Source organism: Manis pentadactyla, chromosome 2 (genome assembly GCF_030020395.1).
Source record: "Manis pentadactyla isolate mManPen7 chromosome 2, mManPen7.hap1, whole genome shotgun sequence".
Taxonomy (NCBI): domain Eukaryota; kingdom Metazoa; phylum Chordata; class Mammalia; order Pholidota; family Manidae; genus Manis; species Manis pentadactyla.
In genome coordinates this window covers 45281495-45300410 of record NC_080020.1, presented here as the reverse complement: position 1 = coordinate 45300410, position 18916 = coordinate 45281495, and the positions used below count along the sequence as shown (strand labels likewise).

The following is an 18916-nucleotide window of genomic DNA, read 5'->3' as shown; positions in this document are numbered from 1 at the left end:
CTGGTTCGGAAGGGGCAGAAATTTCAAGGTCGAAAAAGTCATTGGTGGAAAGGAGTAGTATTTCCCTGCCTGCTGTATGCTGGGTGCTCGGAGATGGCATATATCTCTGCCATCCCCGCAGTAAAACCATGTGAGGTCACTGAGGTTCTTCTTGTTTTTAAACTTGCCTTGATGGTTGAGGAAATGAAGACTCGGAAAGCAGAAGAGACATGCCTGAGGTGGCCCAGCTAGGAAGTAGCAGAGGTGACCCTGAAAGCCATGTCTGCCTGACTGTCAAGCCTTTGGCCCTTCTGTCACTCTACAACGCCCCCCCACCCCTCCCCCACCCCCGCCGCCTGTATAAACAGGGGGGTGGCAAGCAAGCTAATGGCTGTGAGAATACCCGGAAGCTTTTTTCACTTGAAATTACTCATAGCACCTCCCTGTCTTGGGGAATTGTTCAACAGGTTTATTTTTAGTCAAATAAACATTAGTGCCATGTTTTTAGGGGAGATTCTGAGTTCATGTTACAGATCAAGAAAGGTGGTCAATAGAGTCTGTTTCCTCAAGAAACCAGTATCGTGTATTAGTTACCTGTTGCTGTGTAACAAATTACTCCAAAACTTAGTGTCTTGAAATGACATTTATTACATCACAGTTTCTGTGGGTCAGGAGTCTGGGCATGGTTTAGCTGGGTTCTGTGACTCAGGGTCCCCTCCAGACTAGTCAAGATGTCGTCCAGGGCTGTAGTCCTCAGAAGGGTTGACTGGGGAAGGATCTGCTTTCAGGCTCACTTGCATGATTGTTGGCAGGTTTCAGCTCCCCTGGGCTGTTGGCCTTAGCTTCTCACCGGCTGATGGTGTGAGGGGGCCCTCAGCTCCTTGCCATGTGGGCCTCTCCAACCTGGCTGCTTATTTGATCAGTGTGTACACATGGTATGTCAGCAAGATAGAAGCCACCGTCTTTTATCACCTAATTGTGGAAGTGATATCCCAAAACTTTTGCTGTACTCTGTTCTTTAGAAGCAAGTCACTAAGCCCAGCCCACACTCAAGGGGAGGAGATTACACAAGGGTGTGAATACCAGGAGGCAGGGATCCCCAGAAGCCACGTCAGCAGCTACCCATCAGAAGACTGGAAATGGTGCTCATAATAACAATAATAGGTTGGTGATTATAGCTGGCCTTTATTGGGTGGTTTGATGTACCAGGCATTGGGCTATATCCCTTCTGTGCATTGTCTTATTTAATTCCCCACACTGCTCTTTGAATTAGGAAGGTTCACTAATGTCCCTGAGTTACTACAGCAAAGACATTAGGGCGCAGCTCTGGGGGTTCCTGCTTCAGAGACCCTCCCTTTGCATGATGCAAGTCTTGACCTGAACACTGAACTTCTCTGGCCAAAACAAGCTCCTTTTGAGATAGGAGTTTGAAAAACAAAGCCAAACTCACTACTAATCAGAAAATTGCAAATGAACACAACCAGAAGCCATTTCTTACCCATCAGACTGGAAAAAAAAACTTGAGTTGGAGAAAGTGTGGGGGATTCTCATGCACTGCTGAGAGACTATAAATTTGTACTGCTACTTTGGAGGGAAATTTGGCAGGATCTATTAAAATTTTAAAAGGACATAAAAATGAAAAATGTGCATAGCCTATGACCCAGCAATTACACTTTTAAGAATTTACCCTAGAGAAATACTTGCACATGTGCACGAAGAGTTTTTACTTCAGAGTTTTTTCTGAGAGTAAGAAGTAAATAGTAAAACTGGAAACAGTGTACATGTCCATCAGTAAAAAGTGGCTAAATAAATTGTAGAGCATTCATACCATGGAAAAAACCATGAGTTAGGTAAAGAGAATGATCTAGATATACAAGTATGGCATGGAAATATCTCTAAAACATACTTTTTATGTTTTAAAAAGTAACACTTTGTTTTAGAGAAAAGCAAGTTGCAGAATGATTCCCTCAGTATGATACCACATATGTAACCCCCAACAATATTACATTTCATATATAATATTATATTGCTTATGATATATTTATAGCTATCATTTATCTATATACACACATATATACATACATATACATATATATAGGATATATACCATTAAAAATATATTCAAGTGCATGGAAATGGCCTGGAAGGGTGCACACCAAGCTGATAACAGGAGAGGAGGGGAGGGGAAGAAACTAGAGTTGAGGGGTGGTCAAAGGAGACTTCAGCTTTGTATGTAATATTTTTGATATTTTTAAAGGAAAAACTTAATTGCCTTATTTGTGTCAACTAGGCCTATCTCTTTTAAAAAGTGTTACTTTTTAAAGTCCCACCCAATGATTTTCCTTGCATTATATTGGCCAGAACTGGGTTGTATAGCTACCCTCAGTGCAAAGGAGACTGGGAAGATAAATAGTTTTTAGCTTTGCTATTAGAGGAAAGCAGGGAAGAAGAGAGTTGGGAGGTGCCATTGGGCTGCCAACTAAAAACATCTACCACAGTTCAATCTTTTAGTTACCCAACACCTACACATGCCTTTCTTTCTATACATACACTCTGTGTAGAGTCCAAAGTCCAAGGTCAATTACTGCATCTACCTTTAACTCTGGGATCTCTGACTGATAAAGTGCAGGCCACCTATCAGGCCCAGAAGTGAGAGGATACTCCCTGTTAGCAACATCTGAGACAGGTTTTGGGGCAGGTGTCTTTTCTGTGGGTACTCAGCTTTAGTAGCCCTTTTCTTGGTGATAGTTTCACCTCCAAAGATTATTTTTAGGGTTTAACAGTCACAGGCTATCATAAGCCAGGCTTAGGTTGTTTGGAAAACATACAACCCTCAGAAATGTAATAGAGATCCAACTTTGATTTCCATGTGTAAGTAGCCACAGCAAAAGATTGCACCTAGACGTGGCGTGTAAGCCTAAATTGTCTCATCTTGAACCCACTCTGCCCAACCCTCTAGTCCTTGGTTTATTGGCTGATTCTTTGTGATTCTTAGTAACCTGGGTTGGAGAGACACCTCATTTAATATGATATTTGCATGTTGGTGCCCCTTCCTTTATTTGAGAGACTTCTTAAAGAAGGTTCTAGACAATAGCCAGAGGCACTGATCTAATTTCCTGCTAACACTAGTTTCATTTCTGTTACTTGGGCTTTTTCAATTTTAAGACTTTACATTATGGGATTCTCAGTCAGTGTAGGTTATAGGCCACAGTCAGATAGTGCCTCTCTTAGCAAAGCCATATCCCTTCCATTGGCTTACAAATGGCTGGGTCTTGTCTGAGATCATCTCTTCCTTACAGGACTTTATTAAAAATGTCAGGAAGTAGCCAGCATGGACTAATATTCTGGAATTTTCCAGTAATATCTCTGACTCTATAATCCCAACTGGCATGAAGTTTTAAGGTAGAGCAAGCAACAGTTGGACCAAATGTTTGCCACTGAATAAAAAGGGTGATCTGCTTCAGCCAGTAAAGATTAGGCCCTTCCTCCCCCATGTTTTAAATTTTGTTACTTTCAGTACCCAACCTTGGTACCAATTTTTTTTTTTAATCAGAAAAAGCTTAGTTGTGTGCAACAGAAATTGATTCTGCCTTATTAAGCAAAAAAGTAGATCAACTAAAGAATATAGGATGAGTTAGAATTGTTGCAAAGCCCAAAGAATCAGGGTCAAGGCTGTTTCCATAAATAATGTTCCTAAAAATACTGGGGAGCCAAAACAAGGTAAAACTCTTGCCACTACTATGACCAAGGAGTAAATGCTATAACTTGCATTGCTGCCGGGAACTCAACTTCAGTGCAACTAGTAATTCTGCCAGCACTGATGCTAGTCTGGTGCCAGTAATTTGACTTTTCAACCACCACCACTCTTGCAACCAGATGCCTCTGCTGCTACTTGCACCAGCAACATGTATTTTGAGCAATGCCTCCTTGCCCATATTGGCTCATTTATATCCAAGTCTGCATGAATACATCTTATTGGTGGCACCTAGAATACAGGCCTGTGCCTAAGTGCTAAGGGGTTAGTGAAGCAAACCTTCTGAATTCTACCTTAGGGAGGAAGGATTTATAAGGTCAGAGAGTCTATAAATACATTTTGATGTATAATAAGAAGTATATATTTGGTTTTGGTGCCCATTTCTGGCACAAATCTCCCAAAACTCTTGGAATTTCCCAAGCAACAAGAGCAATAAAGGTGTCTTTTGTTATGTTAATGAGATGACTTTTGGAAAGTCCCTAGGTAACCTAAGGAAACAGGCTGGTTGCCAGGGGAACCAATCACATGATGAGAGGGCTGGAACTTTCAGCCCTACCCACCCCTGACCTCAGCGTAGGGGAGAGGGGCTGGAGATTGAGTTTAGTCACCAATGGACAATGATTTAATCAATCATGTGGAGAGGGCATGGAAACTCGGCCCCTTCCCACATATCTTGCCCTATGTATCTCTTCCACCTGGTCATTCCTGAGTTACATCCCTTTATGATAAATCAGTGATCTAATCTAGAGGGTGAAATGTTTCTCTGAGTTCTGTGAGCTTCTTTAGCAAATTAATCAAACCAAAGGAGGGGGTCATGTGAACCTCCAATCTATAGCCTGTAGGTCAGAAGCAAAGGTGGCAACCTAGACTTGTGATTGGCATCTAAAGTGTGTGTGTGTGTGTGTGTGTGTGTGTGTGTGTGTGTGTGTGTGTGTGCAGTGGGGTGGGGGCAGTCTTGTGGGATTGAGCCCTTAACCTGTGGGATCTGATGCTATCTCCAGCAGAGGGTCAGAACTGAGTTACTTGCTTGGTGGTGTGGAGAACAACACACATATCAAGGATGTTCAGAAGTCACTGGGCATCCAGACAAACATGACAAGTCTACATAATAGCTTCACTCACAGGTTCTACATAGTGTCCCCAAGAGCTCCAGGTTCTTCCTTTATGGTGACAAAATGTCTGAACAGCTGCAAACTCATACCCTTTCAAATTCAAGTCCAGTGGAAAAGAGGGTTTTTCTCCCCCCTACAAATTTTCTGCAATTCACTTTGATTGGACAGACTCGGTCAATTGCCCATCCCTGAACTAATTCTAGTGGCTAAGAGCAAGGTCTGCTTTGATGGGCCAGGACTGCATCATGTGTTCCACATCTGAAATAGAGATTTTCATCCAGAACTCATGGCCTGAGAGGGGATGGGGGAATCCACAAAAAAATATTGGGAAATGGAATGGATTCTGATAAACAGACAAACCAAACAGAGTTCATGTCTTCCATCCTCTGTGTAGAGGGGAACATTTCACTCATGTCTTCTAAAACCTCTTCTAAAATTCTTTTGTTTGTTTATTTAAATCACTATGAAATCATGGATTCCTATCTTATTTAATAGGTTATAATCTGTTACTATCATTGTTTATTTTAATATTCATATTCGAATTGTCCCAGATTTGGCCAGTGAGAGCCCCTTCAAGCTGCATTCTGTATCCTTGTGATGTCCCCATCTTTCTTTGGGTATTTCCTTATTTTCTGGTGAAAGGTATTCCTGATGTGTCTCGTACTTTTCCTGGTGCAACCATGGAATCAGTTATAGTGGGTCTGGGATATAGTTTTACCCTACTTACAAGCTAATAAAAGCCTGCTACTCTTTCATGGATGCTGGCAGATTACATGAAACTCCTGAGTGAGAGACAAAGGTCTTTATTACTCATAATACAGGAAGTAACATGAGCACTGGCATAATCACATTGATTTTCCTATATCCGAGTCCAATGGGAGCAATGTGATAAGGCCCAGATGGATGCATGGAGTAAGTTTGCATTACAGCTGAAGAACACTGAGGTTGGGGAGCCCACTGCTTTTACAGAAAGCGCTAAGCAAGTCTTCTCTTGATTCTGGAAGACATTACTCATATTGCAAAGTCATTCCCACAAACACAACCCTGGGACAGGCCTGAGAAGGAGCGGTCAGATTCTTCCATTTTGGACACCAAATAAGAATGTGCAGTGAAGCCAGGCCTATGGCAAGTTGCTGCTTCCAACAGCCATTTCTCTACAGAGCCCTGGTTCCTTTCATTGGAGAATGGTGTTTAGAAACCAAGATCTACTTGCTAGGTGTGCTCATTGCTATTGAACTATTGTTGTTCCTAGATGTTCTCAGAAGAGAGCTAGAGAATATATGTGTCCACATACACATACCCTTACATATGTATATATGTATGTATGCCTATATGTATGTATGTAATCTATCTATCTAATCTATCTCTTCATGCATTCATATTGACAGCTCTAATACCACAGGTTTATTCTAGTTTTCTGCTTTTCCGTATCTGTAACACCTTCTCTGGCAATGAGAAACTCAAAATATATTTACGTATTTGCTTAATTGCTCCTGCAGTCCCATCATTGCCATTGCTACCCATCCTCCAATCACATGGACAACCTCCTAACCCCTCGGGTTCTGGCCTGCTGCGCTGGCATGCATCTCCTTCCCCTGTTTGGAAGCTCTCCTCACTCCAGTCACTAACAGCTAGTGCTGGCACCTTAGCTGCCACTGCTTAAGGACACCTCCACCCACTTAGGCTCTAAACCCCATACCAGGCTGCCACCACCACCACCTGCCAGCAGGGGTCCCCTTCTGACCTGCCTGGTGACACATGCTGTGCCCAGCCACCCTCCTGCATGGACACGCATGCTTCAACACCCTGGGCCAGGCCACCCCTGCCACTGCCACCACCCTCTGTAGATACAACCTTCACCTTGCTTGAGCTCTGGAATGCCCCACCCTCACCTCCTGAAGACACTCACCTTGTTCAGACACACCTAATGGCTTCTAGACAGAATTAATCAGGAAGGGAAGGGAAGGGGAGAGGTAAGGACCTAATGACCATTTTTAATGGCTGCAAAACACTACATTATGTGGATGTAATCTAGTTTGCTTAACCGCCTTCCAGCTGTCTTAAGTAATGATTGTATTTTTTTCCTTTTCTAGATACCATTCCAGGAATCACACTATGAACATAAATCTTTGTGCATCTTGCCACACACCCCTCTGGTGTTTTTATTAGGGCAGATTCCTAGAAGGGGAATGATTCCTGGGTCAGAGAATATGACTACTTGTAAAGCTCCTGGTCTTCACCGCACAGCTTTAGTGTTCATCTTATGATCCATACACCCTGAATAAATAAACAAGCAGGACTCTGTCCCAGAGACTGCTTAGGATTTTCTACAGATGATAGTTGTTTCACCATTTGATGACATCACCTCCCTTTTCACACCAAGATTGATGTGGGAAATTCTGTATAAATACCCTGCATCAACAAACCATTGGGTCAGCAGGCCTCTTAAAGATGGGCACCTCGATGCGGTGTGGCTGGCCCGGCCCACACAGGACAGGCGCCTGTGATTTATAAGATCCAAACATGAAGTCTTCAGGAAAGCTGAAGTACTTTATAGGTCACCTGGATTTTTCCTACCATAGATGTTTTGACTCACAGGTTTCCTTTATGTCACTCTGTCCATAGTCTAGGTATTATTAAAATGGAATAAAGAGGTTACTGTAGCAGAGGCCGAGTAGCACACAGGAGGGAGTTTGTGATTCTAAGTGAGAGAATAAAGAAGTAACAGGTGAGGGAATTAATTAAGACAAACATTGGCAGCCAGGCAACCAAGTATTCATTGCATGAGGGCCATTGGCCTAACTTTGTGCTCAGAGCTGTCAGCTGGCTCATTTGGTCACACATTCAATATCCTTTCCCAGGCGCAGACTCTCTCCAGACCTTGGGCTCTCTGTCCCGGGTGAGCGGGACTGGAGAGAAGAGAGACACTGTCCTGCTCTCAAGGGGCTTGCCGCCTAGGAGAGGAGAAGCCAGATCATGAGTGTAACATCTGCTGGAGCTCCTCCTCTCGCTTGGGGAAGGCTCTGTGAAGGTGGTGAGCAGGGTGCCTGCAGTACAAATTGTACCAGTTAGGAGGCTGAGGCGGGCAAAGTTTCACCAGGTAGAGGAACTGGCGTAAGCCAAGGCACATGATTCTGTCAGCGTATCAGCAAGGATTTAGCATGCGTGCCCCACATATCCAGGACTGAGTAGGGAGTGTATTTCATACTCCAGTGTTTAACTGGGAAGGTTGTGAGAGGACTGGCTGCATAAAATTATCAAATGATTCTCTTCTGTCTCCATGATGAATTCCATGTCTTACCTAAGCATACAAGAATCCATTAGTCTTTGCTGTGTAACAAATAACCCCCAAATCTCAGTGGCGTACCCCAGTAAGCATTTATTCTCCTTGCTCATGCATCTATGGGGTGCCTGGGAAGTGGCCACTATTGGCCGGGAGGGCTCCCCTCCGGGCTCTGTGTCGGGTTCCAGGTCTGCCTCGTATACCTCATCCTCCTTGGGTCAGTAGTTGTGTAAAGCACATTCTTCTCATGGCAAAAGGCAGGAGTACAAGAGGACGGCCCAAATCTCAGAAGTATGTTTCAAACCTTTGCCCTCCTGATGGCATCCAGAGGTCAAAGTAAGTCACATGGTAAACACAAAGGGCAGGGATGCTGAGGGCCATGGCAAAGTGGGGCTGTAAGATACTCACCTGTAATCTGGCCCCTGCAGACCTTACCTGCCTCACCTGTTCTTCTTTCTGACACCTTGGCTGTAGCCACACAAGGCCACTTGTATCCTCTGGACATGCCATGATTTTTCACACTGTATCTGTGCACATGCTCTTCAGTGGGCCTAGAACGGTCTTCCCTACCTCACCCACCGCATCAACCCCATCACTTCATGTCTGAATAAGCAAGGCCTGGCTCCAGGGGTTAGGGGACATTCTTATTTGTCTTCCTTTTCCTCTCCATACCTGTGGGTAGAAAGAAGGATTTGGGCCCTTCCTGGGTCCAGTTCTCCCTCATGGTTGTTCTCTGCTCTCCACCACCATCTTTTCCTCCCTCTGTTGTACTTATTCTCTGCATGCATTGGTATGGTGATATTAAGTTAAGATTTGGAGTAGGGACATGTGGCCTTACTTTGACCTCGAATCTTGTCTAGGGTGCCCTGCATTTTATAAGAGTCATGTGAGATGCTGTTTATAAAATGGATCCTCTTTCTCTTCTGCTCTTGCCTCTTAGGTTCTCTCTGGTGGGAGGGTGGTGGTAAAAGGCAGGATCTAGGCATGCCTGGGTCCCGTGAGGACCTCGTGACTCCATCGAATAGTTCCCCCCATCCACCTCAACCTCAGGCATGGAGTGGGTTTCACAGAATAGTGGTCAACAAGTTTTGGGTAGATGAATGAATGAATGAGTTAATGCATGCGTGAATGAGTGAATTAATGGACCGATGCATCTCCTCCGTCTGGCTTTCTGCTCACTGTCAGGGCCTTGGTGAAATCTAGCAGTTGAGTTTTCAAAGGCAGGAGTGTTGGATCAGCAATGAGAAAACATGGACCTGCACATCTTGGCTTTTAAAGCTTTCAGCAGCAGCCACAGAAAGTGGTTCTGAGGCACAGGCATGTTTGCAAGCGGACCCAGCCTGGGAGTGGGACTTGTTTTTAAGCATCCTGTTTGGAGAGATTCTAGAAAGTTATAGAGCTCTGGGGAACCAGCCTGGGGCCACTCCTAGCTCACTTAGTGCAAGTGTTGTCTTTAAGGGACTCTAATTCCCTTTATAAAGAGCTTTCTATTTTTATTTTTAAACGGAGTGTGGTTAACATTAATGTTCAACAGGTCAAGCAGTTCCAGCCATTACTGATAATAAAAAAGAGGTTCTGCAAATTTTAAGTCAAACCAGTGCCATATTTGCTAGTCTAAATCGTGGACTGTTCTTGAAATTTAATAGAGAGGAAAACTGAGGCTCGGACAGGTGAAGTGATCTCCCCAAGGTCACACAGGTAGGACAGGTGGTAGAGGCAGGCTAGTTCCAGGTTGGCTGAATGATGGTGCTGACCTTCTATGCAAGCGGTGACACTGTGACATAGAAGGTCTAGGGGCTGCTCAGGACCAGAGGGGAAGCTAATCTCAGGGAGGTGTTCTGAGGACGCAGGTCACTCACAAGCAGGAAACTGGGCTTTGAAGGCAGAGGCTGGAAGGATTTAGCAATTTGCATAGGACGTGGGGCAGGGTCAAAGACCAGGATCCAGATTGCAAATATTGAGCGGGTGTCAGAGACCTGTTTTAAGGGGGTGCCAGGGGCAGGTGTGTGAGCTTCAGTTAGAAGAAGGGCATCCAGAGCCTGACCATTTAGCCTCCTCAATGCCCAGGCACTGCTTTTTGTTGCAATTACTGCTCCATGGACAAAAGTGCTTCTTGGAACAAAGTTTAGAGACCAGTGATTTGGGGAAGTTGGCCGCCCTGGGCCCTTTCTACCAAAGCGTTAGTCATCAGGGAGCCATATCTACGGCTGGAGAGACATGACCTGGTCAGATTTGTTTGCCTATCTTCCCAGGAGTGGAGAGCAGTGGGTGCCGTGGAAGAATCAGTGCTGATGTATGTCTAAGATGGGCAAAGCATTTGGTGGTGATGTGCACATGTGCTGCTGTTGGCTACCCACTGTCCCTTTTATCTTGGTGTCCACACCCCAGTTTTCAATGAGGTGCTGTCACCCACGTAGCCCTTGTATTTCAAGGCTCCAGTTCTTGCTCCAGGAGGTGGATCCTGGTTGGCCTAATCACGTGCTCACAGCTCACTACTCTCACCTCAGTGACTGACTGGCAAGTGTCCTGGGGAAGCATTTGCTGGGGCTTCTGAGAAGGAAGCTTTTTTGTTTCATAGGAGCTATGTTGGAGGAGCTCTCTTTTCTTACTGGACTAGGTTGCCTTTCTTGCTGTTGGCAGCCATCTTGTGGCCAAAAGGGGAGGCAGCCTTGAGGGGAGGCAGCCTTGAGGGGAGGCAGACTTGGGCAGAAGGCAGAGCGGAGAGATGGAAAGAAACAAGCTTCTTTTATTCTCCACTGAGCTGCCAACTAAGTTTGCTGAAACTTCTGCCTCTGGCTTTCTCGGCTGCAGGAGGCAGTAAGTTCTCTTCATTCGTTAGTTTTGTGTTACTTGGGAATGAGCTCTTCCTAAGTGATTTAGAGAGCTACTGCCTCCACCATGTCCTCTTTGGAAGTATTTCCAGGCCATCTTGCAGATGCAGTCTCTGAGTTATACCCCTGCACTGGGCTCAGGGGACAACACGTGGGGGAGGTCACGGATCCCTGCATGGCTGCCAAGGGCCAGCCTCTCCACCCGCCTCCGTCATGCTCCCCTGCCAGGGTCCATATATCAGACCTACACAGCATCCACGGATGATAGCAAAATCTCAGAAACTGGGGTGAGAGAATGTGCCTTCTAATATTTTCTTTTTAATAAAATGTCTTGATTTTCTTTCTTGAGCCCTCTCTACCCATTTTGGATGAGGTCAGACAAAGGACAGAAGCCCCAGGGGCTGTAAGGCTTGAATATTTAAGTGAAACTTGGACACAGTGCTCTCTCTGGCCCTTTCCAACTCTGTCAGGCTCTGATGCTGTGATAGCTGGTCCAGTTATGGTAATGGACTCCAAGAGCATCTGCTGTGTGTCAGGTCCCTCATAGCCACTCTGCAGTCCCATTTTGCAGATGTGGAAATTGAGGCTCTGACTGGCTATGTGGATAGCTCAACACCACACAGAAGCAGAGCTAGGATTTGAATTTGGCTTCTTCTGACACCAAAACCTCTGTGCTTTCTATGACACCATGCGATAAGCCCTAGCTTTGGGACATTTTAGTTTATTAAGATGGCTAACCTACTTTGGATATGGGGTCAGATGGAGTGACACAACTGTAGCCTGATGGGAATTTTTTGGAGCAGTTGTCCTGTGTTTCTTTTTTTCTTTTTCTTTCTTTTCTTTTCCTGAACTCACTCAGTTCAGCCAAGGGTGTTTCAAGAGGCCAATTTTCAGCCTCTGTCCCCACTGAAACCTGGAAGAACATGAACCAGCGCCAGCAAGCTTGTTGGATAGTTTTGGAAGCCGCAGAGATCCTTCGGAGTTGGCCTGTCTCTAGCTCACTGTGTACAAATGGAGGGATGTTTGTTGTTTCAGTGGCCACTGAGCAGAACCCAGGGAGAGGTTGAGGAGCTCTCAGAGGCCAAGCGTTCTGAGAGGATAGGGTGTGTGCACACCGCAAGCCAGCTTCAAAAATATCCACAAGTCAGGGGGAAAAAAACCCCAACCTGACTCCATAAGTTCTCTTGATTAATACACACATCCCCCTGAGGAAACCCTCTTTCCTGCAAGACAGTCTGGATTTTTATTGAGTGCTCACTGCAAGGGAGGGAGTTTTGAAGAGAGTTTAACTAAAAGATTTGGAGTCGGAATCAGTGGCCTCACTTTGACCCTGACCCTTGTGCAGGGCGCTCTGCATTTTGTAAGGATTGCCTGAGATGCTGTTTCTAAAATGGCTCCTCTGTTTCTCTTCTGTTCAGGTTCTCTCTGGTGGGAGGGTGGTGGTGGTGGTGGTAAAAGGCAGGAGCTGGGCTTTCTTGGGTCACATGTGGATCTCATGACCATCAAATAGTTCCCACCCTACCCCACCTCAATCTCAAGCACAGAGTAGGCCGCACAGGGTAGCGGTCAACAAGTTTTAAGTGGATGGGTGGATGAATGCATTTCCTTGATGCAGCTTTCTGCCCACTGTGAGATTCTTGGGTGAGCACAGCACTTGTCCTTTAGTTTGGAGGGGAGGTCCCCTTACATAATACAGTGACTTTTACATGCTTCAGGCCACCAGACCTCTAATAATTTCATTGATGTGGAGAGTCTCTGAATTTTTGTCAGGTTTATTTCTCAACCTCTGGAGCTCATGTGTCTTATCAAGGCCTCCTACATATTTGCAGCTTCTTGCTCATTCGGTTTGATTAACATGATGTCATCGATATAGCGATACTTGCCATGTCTGTCATTGATGAATGGGATGCTCTGCAGAATGTCCAGATGGTCCAGATCCCTTTGGACTATGTTATGAAAAAGTATGGGAGAGTTAACTTAGCTCTAGTGTAAGACTATAAATTTATACTGTTGACTGTTCCGTGGGGATTGCAAACTGCTCTGGGTACTCCTTCTTGACAGAGACAGAAAAGAATACATTTGCCAGAGCCAGGGCTGCATGCCATATATCAGAGCCACGTTCTTCTCTAGCAAAGATCCTCCATCTGTACCAGCAGCTGTCATTATAGCTACTACTTGGTTGAGTTCGTGGTAGTTTACTTTCATCTTCCCAAATCGATCTGGTGTTTGTAGGGGCCAATTGGATGAATTAAAAGGGGGTATTACGGAGACCACCCCCTTTGCTCCTTAAAGACTCTTCTTGCCATGTAATATTGTTTGTGACTTAATACCTTGGCTGAGGGATGAGGGGCAGTTTTACAGGCTTCTACTCAGTTTTCTCCTCCAGGATGGCTCACACATTAGGAGAGCCAGTGTAGGGGTTCTGCTAACTGCAGTGAATGTCCATTCCACTTCTATTCTTGAGAACCAGGGGAATGACCACTAGGTGGGTCACTGTGAGCCAGGGGAGCCAGGCCTCCACTGATGACCTGACTCCCTCCGTCCCCAGGCTTACAGGGAACTACAGTGATGCTGCCACTCAGATCCAGAATCCAACAGACTTTGAGATGTCTGGATATTTTATCTGAGTAAGTGGCTATCGATCCCTCTGGGGAATGACTGGGGGTTTTATCACCATATATACTCACAGCGGTGTCCCAGGGGCCCTCCTCACGGGGTCCTCTTTACTTGACAGCTTTCAGGTCTGAAAAGTGGGCAAGAGATCATAACATTTTGTTGCCAGTGTCCTGATCAGTCATCCTTGATTCCTTTTCATTGTTTAGTTTGAGAACTATCCTTCTGGGAGTCCCTCTGTTTTGCCTCTAGAGACACAGCATTTTCTTCACCACTCCCATAGATCCCAGGGGGCTGGTCCCTCAACTGCCAGTTCATCTTGCAGCTTATTCCTGTGGTTGCACTGACCTTGCTTCTGATGGTTCAACACCACCGCCTGGCCTCTACTATTTTCTGATCCATTTGCTGTCTTGGAATCCTGTAACAGGGTCTCCTACTATCAACCCTGACCTATGGTGCACAGCACCCTGAACTCTGGCATTTTTACTGCACTTAGTGTCAGCCATTCTAAAAACCACCAAGTAGCATGTTTGGTGCTTTCTCCCAGGGTCCTTGCTAGGGTGCTAAATCCTGTATCCTAAGGGAGTGGGCCCATATGGATAAACCTCTCCTTTCCAATTATTTTCTGTGCTCTTTAGCCAGCATGTCATCCCTTTCACGAGTCCATGTTGGCCCCTTTAGGGGACGGTCCCTTGCTACCCTTAGCAGTTGCCCATACAGAGACAGGGCAGCAAGACGAGGCAGGTAAGAGTTGAACTGTGATGCGGTTGCCACAGGGGCATCAACTGGTCCCCAGGGGCTCTGAAGCTGAGAGGCCCTTCAGAGATATGCTGAATTGAGGCAAGGATGCTGGGCCTTTGCATCCCTGTGCCAACCTGCCATTGGATGTGGGCTTCTGTGGGCAGGGAGTGTAACTGTGGATGAGACAGCTTTCCTTAGCTGTAGGTGTTAAGGAAAAAATTATTTTTAAAGGGTGAGTAAGACTTTATTCAGGAAGACTCTGAATACAATGATGGGTGGAGATTTACAGCCAAGGAGCAGGGTGAGAGGGTCAGTGGATTGAAAGTCACTAAAAGGAGACATCAAGTGTAGGGTAGATTCTTGCCTAACTGACTGGGAAGGATTCTCACTAAAGGCAGGCCAAGGACTTACACAATGAAGGTAGGGGATGAGGAACTTGATCAGATATCAAGGGTGGAGGGGAATTCTTGCTAGACTGACTTAGCAGGATTCCTGCAAAGACTGGACCCAGCAAAGACGGACATGGAAGTCCAAAGCTGAGGCCTTGTCCAGAAGAGGGCTCAGAGGAGCCAAACTAAACTTCGGCCAAGGAGAGAGTCTTTGTCAAGGGCAACTTAAGTTGGATCTCGGCTGTGAGCCACCAGCAAGTGTGGGAGTGAGTTCTTTGGTCTTGCAGATGGTATGAAATATGCCAATGTCTCATGTTAAGGTTCTTTTTGCCTGTTGATTGCTTGTTTGTGTGTGGATTGATGAGACAGATAGGTTGACCTGTTTTGGGGACAAGGGTCATTTTTCTGGCCTTTGCATTTCCTAAATATACACTATTTTAGAGATAGACCCAAGCAGAGGACTTTTAGGCTGAAGGGAGAAGAAATGGGGTTATTGAAATGATTGGAGCCAGAACTGGAAACCCAGTTACTTAAGCCAACTTCCTTTTACCCTACTTGGGCTGTGTAAGTTAATGAATAAATGGAGTTGGTTGATGTCTGAGCTTCTCCCCTGACTGGGAAGCAAAGATAATTGACCATCTGGAACAGGCTGTGCCGGCTGAGGGTGTTTCTTACCCATTGTTCTGAAGCAAAGAGCCAGAGGGAGCAAGTCAATCTGGGAAAGGGCTGAGGGTTAGGTGGAGATACAAGTGGCTCCAAAAGGGTCATGAAAGTAAATGTAACCTGATTTTACCCAGGGGTCTCCAGTTTCATGGTGCAAATGTGCTCAAAATTCACAGACTTTTATAATTCACACAATGTAGGACACTGAGCTCCCCAATGTCTCCTTGATTATTTCTGGGAATCCCCGGGGGGGTGTTTCTTGGGTTTAGATGGTTCCCTAGTACCATTAATAGTATCTGCTGCACCCAAACCTACTTGAGGGTAATGCATTTATTGGTGGGTTTTGTGAGGAGAAGGCACCTTAAGTGTCCCCATAGCCGCAACTCCTCGAGGGTCCAATTCAGCTAGCATTCTGTGGGGGCTCACTCCGTGTTGTGACCAGGATGAGTTCTAGGCAGAGTCAATAGGGGGGTACCTTCTGGGAAAAGAAGATTTCTCACTGTTTTGAGAGGGACCCTGGGAGCCAGACTCTCTTCATCTTACAGCAAACCTGGTGAGCACACAATAGCCAGGGATGCCACTGACAGCCATCTCACAGACACAAGGAGAACCAGGCTCAGGAGGAAGTGGCCGCTGTGGTCGGTGGGTGAAAAGGCAGAAAGACCCCACATCCTTGATGATACATTGAGACCCTGGATCAACTGAATTTGAAATCCCGCTTGCCCGTTCCCCCACCCCCAGACTTGCTCTTATATGAACAGATAAATTGACTATCTCAAGCCAGTTTGAATTAGGTTTTCTTTCATTTGCTATCTGACACATTTTGGCACATACTTAGCTCTTTTTGACTTCCGTCTTTAGCTCCTCTCTTGAAAGGACTCAAGGCAAATCCCTGAGCCTTGGCCCTTTGCTGTTGGCAAATACCTCCTCTATCCTCCAGCCACCCTCTTCTCCATCTCCCCCTTCCCCTGCAGGGCCACCTGTGGTGGCCACAGCGGCACACTCAGTCTCAGGTTGGTCTTCCAGCTAGGTTCTCAAATACGGAGAGCCTAAGACAATTACTGGGTTAGTGGGAGCTAGACTATGGCACTAATAGCTGGAGAGTCTGGGGGTGTGAGAACAGATACACAGAACAAAAAATTCTAGAATTAGACTTCTGGTTTCAAGCCCTGACTCCACCACTGTGGGAACCAGGAGAAAAGTCATTTTGCTTCTCCATGCCTCAATTTTAAATTGGGTTTGATAAAAGCATCTATCACAAAGTTTTGTGAAGATTAGATGGGACAATGTAGGTAAGGTGCTTAGAACAGGGTTTGGTGTACAGTAAGTGCTTAATAGATGTTACCCATTGCTGGCTGCTCTAATAGGTAAGCTAGTGAGATCCAAGTGAGTAGCAAACTAGGAAAGTGTCTATTACCTGCCCTGGGGCTCTTAGCTGGGAAGCCAGGTGAGCCGGGCTAGGTACCTGGGCTACATCTCTTAAAGAGCCAGAGAAGGACTGGACAATCAGGTCATCCTTGGTGAAATCCTTTGCTGGCTTCCTCTTCCTTTGTATGTTGAATCCAGAAAACTTCATGGTGGTGATGGGGTGGGGTGAGAGTAAGTTTTTTGTTGGCATTTCTGAGAACATGCCCCGTCCTTCATCTGCGTGAGGAATTAGTCTGCATCTGAGTGTTCTGGAAGCCTCGGAAGGTGGCCCACCGCAGCTTTAAATGTCTTCTTTTCATCTTGCTTGGCCCCTGCTGCATCTTTATTGGGTTTATAAACTCTTTTTCCTCCTTTCTTTTAAAAATCACTGTTTATTTGTAAAGCCACTCGTTTTAAAACTTGTGTAATATCTTAAATGTCATTTTTGCTCTGGTCCACTCATAAGGCATGAGCTAGTGCCTCTTACGTAATGAACTCAGAGGCCTTTGAAAATAATGATTCCCAGCAAGCATTTAGCATGGGTAGTCATTACATAACATGGAAAATGAACAACTCCCATCATCAATTTGATCTAATCTATTAAAGTTGAGGAGATAGGAGCCACATATGAACCTTGCAAATAGAACTTGGTTATTCAACTATTTCAGGCTGGGTCTGCCCAGGGCTTCAAGGTGACCTGATACCCAAATATACTAGTCGGTGTAGTGAAATAACCAGCCAGATTCATTCTTCAACTGGGTCATCTGACTTAGAGAACCAGCTTTGTTTATTTTCTCTTTCCACTGTATTGGCCAAAGGAATTGGATTAATTGGCTTGTTGTTTTGGCATCGGGTACAGACACAGTTACAGTCAAATCTTTGGCCAATTCAGTGGGGGAAAAACATCTGTGAAGCTTGTTGTTCCACTAGCTGTTCTGCAAGCCCTTTGTAGACACAACTGTAGTTAGGGTCAGATGAGAAATATAGGCCCAATGAACATGGTGGTTAGAGGCATTGTTTCCCTTTTTACATGGCTGTATAATGTTTGTGGCCTGACACCCACTCTTCCTGCGTGATGCCTCAATTTTGCTAATACATTCCAGATGACTAACTAGTTGGTTAGATGGTTGATAGCAGAGGCCTTGCTGAGGACTGGGAAGAGCTTGAGAGTCAGGGGGGATGTTGGTTTGTATCCTAGCTCTGCCGCTAATTATTTGTGTGACCTTTGCTAGTCACTTTCCTTTCTGAGCCTCAGACTGTAAAATGTGAGCAATTCTAATACCTGCCTCAGTCATTGTTGCGAGGTATGGGGATCAACCATCTTGGTTAGCTGGGATTGAGGGAGTTTCTTAGATGGGGGACTTCCTGTTTTAAGCCTGGGACATTCCCAGAAAAGTGGGATGAGTTGATCACTAGGTTGTGAGGATTAAAGAAGACAGGGCCTGCAGAGCATTTAAAACATGTAGAAAACATTTCATAAAGGTTGAACATATTTTCTGTCTAGTTTTCACTAAGTGCGTGTTAACTGGGGCTAATAAAATAAGAGGTGCTCCTTTCTCCAGGATAGCTGAGTCCCCATAGCACAGGACAGATCATTGTCCTTTCCCACATGTGGCGCTTTCCACCTATTTCTTCATAGCATGAGATGAGGTTGACAGTTTGCTTGAGTTTTAGGGACAGTCAATCTAAGAAAGGCCCAGCTTTTTGTCATGGTCCAGAACTCACTGTGCTTGAAACCAAAGCCTGCATTCTGTGTCCTGCTCTGTCACCTTCTAGTTATGTACATGGGACAGCAGCACTGCTGTCTCAGTTTCCTCAAAGGAGAGAACAATCCAGCCACCTCCTGGGTCTCTGGTGAGGCTCAAATGAAATCAGGCATGGAGAAACGCTTTCTGAACTATAGGCCACCATTCAGATGTGAAGCATTTTATCACAGGTCTAATTCAGCAGTATTGGCTTAGCTTCAGCAAAGAAATGGCAGCAGAGTCCTGGACTTGGCATTTCAGGCCAAAAATTCAACAGTTTGCCACCTTGCCAGTGGACATCCCCAGTGTACCAGGCCCCTGGTATGTGATGCATGAACTGGTTCCACCTTCAAGGCATTCATGCTTTATAAACAGGTAAGTTCAACATCATGTGTTGAA

General features: G+C 45.4%; 1 long non-coding RNA gene across 2 annotated transcripts in view; it reads left to right on the top strand.

The window, feature by feature from the left end:
* LOC118911995 (uncharacterized) overlaps positions 1-18916 on the top strand; it is a 45204-nt gene that overhangs the window by 20651 nt on the left and 5637 nt on the right. Inside the window, exon 5 of one of the 2 annotated variants that reach the window (XR_008993703.1) lies at positions 6939-9693. The exons of the other annotated variant lie outside the window; for it this stretch is intronic. This is a non-coding gene — a long non-coding RNA (uncharacterized LOC118911995). Of the gene's footprint in view, positions 1-6938; positions 9694-18916 lie in introns of those variants that run through there. 2 annotated transcript variants of the gene reach the window in all.